At 44.8% G+C, this 3,765-nt stretch overlaps 1 long non-coding RNA gene across 1 annotated transcript in view; it reads left to right on the top strand.

The window, feature by feature from the left end:
• Positions 1-3,765, top strand: part of LOC122547430 — an 8,084-nt gene that overhangs the window by 2,231 nt on the left and 2,088 nt on the right. The window contains exon 2 of the long non-coding RNA XR_006310998.1: positions 2,604-2,721. This is a non-coding gene — a long non-coding RNA (uncharacterized LOC122547430). The remainder of the gene's footprint in view (positions 1-2,603; positions 2,722-3,765) is intronic.

Here is a 3,765-nt window from a genome sequence, read left to right as displayed (position 1 = left end):
CCCCCTGTAGCTCAAATCCTCCAACCCTGGTAACATGCTTGTAATTTTTTTCTGACCCTTTTCAAGTTTCACAATATTGATTTGATAGGAAGGAGATCAGAATTGCATGCAATATTCCAAGCGTGACCTAACCAATGCTCTGTACAGCCGCAATATATCCTCCCAAGTCCTATACTCGGTGCTCTGACCAATAAAGGATAGCATACTAAACACCTTCACTATCCTATCTATGTGCGATTCTGCTTTCAAGGAGCTATGAACCTGTTCGCCAAGGTCTCTTTGTTCAGCAGCACTCCCGAGGACCTTACTATTAAGTGTATACACCGTGCTAATATTTTGCTTTTCTAAAATGCAGCACCTCACATTTATCTAAATTAAACTCCATCTGCCTGTCCTCAGCACATTAAACCATCTGATCAAGATCCTGTTGTAATCTGAGATAATCCTCTTCACTGTCCACTGTACCTCCAATTTTGGTGTTATCTTACTAACATTACTTCTTATATTCGCATCCAAATCATTTATATAAATTATGATAATTATTGGATCCAGCACCGATCCTTTGTGACACCCCACTGGTCACAGGTCTCCAATCTGAAAAGCAACCTTCCACCACCACCCTCTGTATTCTACCTTTGAGCCAGTTTTGTATCCAAATGGCTAGTTCTCTCTGTATTCCATGAGATCTAACCTCGCCAACCAGTCTCCCATGGGGAACCTTGTTGAACGCCTTACTGAAGTCCATGTAGATCATTTCCACTGCTTTGCCCTCATCAATCCTCTTTGTTGTTACTTCAAAAAAATTGACTCAAGTTCATGAGACGTGATTTCTCATACACAAAGCTGTTATAATATCCAGGACTTAACTCTGTACATTAGGGTCTGCGTCACCCAGTTATAGATGTTAATATTCTGGATAAAGTTCACGTACGCCAGCTTTATGTTAGTGACTGTGTATTGAGTCATGTTAATATAACCAACACAGGTGAGTTCCATTTGAAAGGCAGTCCCGATATTCCTAACCCACTCCCATCTGCTCTGTCTCCATCCCCACCGTAGAAAGTAAGTGGGAGGAGTTCATGGAGTTTCCATGTGAGTGAGATTGAGAAAACCTTCCCTTCTTTCCACTAGCCCACAAAGAAGTGGTGATAGTCTTCTTACTACCATTAAGTGTATACATCCTGCTAATATTTGCTTTTCGAAAATGCAGCACCTCACATTTATCTCAATTAAACTCCATCTGCCTCTTGGGTTCAGGGTTTGGTAACAGCGGCTTTGAAGAGGCTGATTAGAAAACGTGCCCAAGCCACCAGGCCATACTGTCTTCCAGCTGTCCCTGCCTGAGCCTCGAACCAGAACATTCCTGTAGTTTCTCTCCTGTCAGACTCTCCCATTGCTCAGTTTGTCCAGGATCCCCTCCTGCTGCTGCACTGATCCTGTCCCTCACTGACCTGTCTAGCCCCCAGTGTCCTCCACATTCATTCATTGTTTACAATCCCATTGTCCCAGTCCTCCAGCCTCGCCCCCTCCACCCTATTGGGCAGCAGCTGCTGTCAATCACCCAGGCTCCCATGTGATCTGGAGCATGTGCTGTAGGAGGGGAGACCAGTGCACGGGCGCAGTGCTGGGCAATTGTTGGCGTATGTGCAGTATGGGTCAGTGCCAGGGAGGCTGTGGGTGTGTGGGATTAATCTGTCATTGGCAGTTACTCCCTCTGAAAACAGGACCCAGCGGAATGGCCCCTTCCCTGGTATCCTGACGAGTGGCCAAAATGTCAATGGGGAAGCATTCTTATGATGATTCAGGAATGTTATGGAAAGGGACAGGGGTGGACCTGTAATTAGAGTTCTAATCTGTTTCATTTTAGTTCAACCAGATATGATTTGGACAGTGTGTGCAGGATGGTTCTCATCAGAGGTCGGAGTGGGGGAAATGAGTAAGACGTTCCAGATTGAGGGGAAAAAAAATCAATGTGCGTCTGACCAGGAAGGAAACCCTGGGAGGTGGGGGGAGGATTCATCAACACCCGGGAGGCTCCGAGTTAGACTCACTGATTTGATTAGATTTCCTACAGTGTGGAAACAGGCCCTTTGGCCCAACCAGTCCACACTGACCCTCCAAAGAGCAACCCACCCAGACTCATTTTCCTCTGACTAAAGCACCTAACACTATGGGTAATTTATCATGGCCAATTCACCTGACCTGCACTATCAGTCTTTGGATTGTGGGAGGAAACTGGAGCACCCGGAGGAAACCCACGCAGACACGGAGAGAATGAACCCGAGGCTGGAATCGAATCTGGGACCCTAGTGCTGTGAGGCAGCAGTGCTAACTACTGTGCCATCGTACCGCCCCCTTTTTTTGGTTCTTAGTCTGCAGGCAGGAGCGAGGAAACTGAATTCAAAGAGAGGAGAGAGTGTTAGAACTGGGTGTGGAGGGAAGGAGTGAGGAGATTGGTTTGGATTTCAGTTCACAGAAGAGAGCAATTGTGAGACTGAGATTAAAAGCTTTGGGGAAAACAAAGAAACTACAATGTAATACTATAATTGTCTTATGAATTTCCATCCTGTGTTAACGGTGGTGACTTGATTTCTCTGTTGTAGGGTTCTGAAAGGGCGGATTTGTGGATGAGAAATTCAAATTGAACTTCCTGTTCTGTTTTGATAGTTACTTGATCCGTGCCGATCTGAATATCATTGGCCTTTTCATGTGGAAGGAAAGGTGTGTATTCTGTCCGTGGGCGAATATTTCAAATGTCAGTGTATCTGGAAACATTACTGAGACGCAGCCAAGTCTGTGTTTGTGTGGTGACTGTGGAGAGAGAGTTCATTTGTTTTTAAAAGTCTGAAAAAACATGGCACATTTCCCAGGAACATTTAAGCTACAGAATTGTTTTGTATGAGGACAAGTTTTATAATTAATCATGCAACCAGAAAGACACCACGATACCTGCACCATGGAAAAAAAAATATGAAAGCGGGACTGTTGTAAAGGGCTTAATTATCGATCATGGCTTTTAATCCATTGGCGTTGTCACGTCGGCTCCAGTGCCTTTGGGAAACACTGGAAATGTGATGAATGTAATGTAGGTTTCAATTATTAAACTGTAAAAAGTGCAGAAGAAATTTACAGGGATTTTTGCCAGGGCCCAGGGGTCTGAGTTATCGGGAGAGGTTTAACAAGTGAGGATTTATTTTTTTGTTTAGAGCAGAGGAAACAGGGGGGACCTTTTCTGGAAGTGTATAAGACACTTGGATAAGGAGAATGCATTCAGTCTTTTTCCCAGGGAATCAAGGAGTGGAGGCCTCAGTTTAAGGTTAGAGGAGAAATTATGAAAGGGAAGCTGAGGGGCACCTGTTTTACACAGAGGGTGGTATGTATACGGACTGAGCTGCCAGTGGAAGCGGTTGAGGCAGCTCTGTTACCAACATGTAAAAGACATTTGGACAAATACATGGATAGGAAAGTTTCAGAAGCAGATGAGCCAAGTGCATGGAAATGGGGTTAGCATGGATGGACATTCTGGTCGGCTTGGGCCAGTTTGGACCAAAGGGCCTGTCTCTGCTGTAGGATTCTGACTCCAAGTATATTTACTATTTCTCCCGCTATCTCTGGTAGCATCCTGGGATGTATTCCATCAGGGCAACAGACTTGTCTACCTTTAGCTCCAATTGCTTGTCCAACTCTAACGCTTTCGTGATAATGATTGTTTCTTGGTACTCACCTTCCTCAGTCTCCTTATCAATTACTGGCATTTTCTTCGTA

This window comes from Chiloscyllium plagiosum, unplaced genomic scaffold (genome assembly GCF_004010195.1).
Source record: "Chiloscyllium plagiosum isolate BGI_BamShark_2017 unplaced genomic scaffold, ASM401019v2 scaf_1327, whole genome shotgun sequence".
NCBI lineage: Eukaryota > Metazoa > Chordata > Chondrichthyes > Orectolobiformes > Hemiscylliidae > Chiloscyllium > Chiloscyllium plagiosum.
This window is presented reverse-complemented; position numbering and strand designations above follow the sequence as displayed.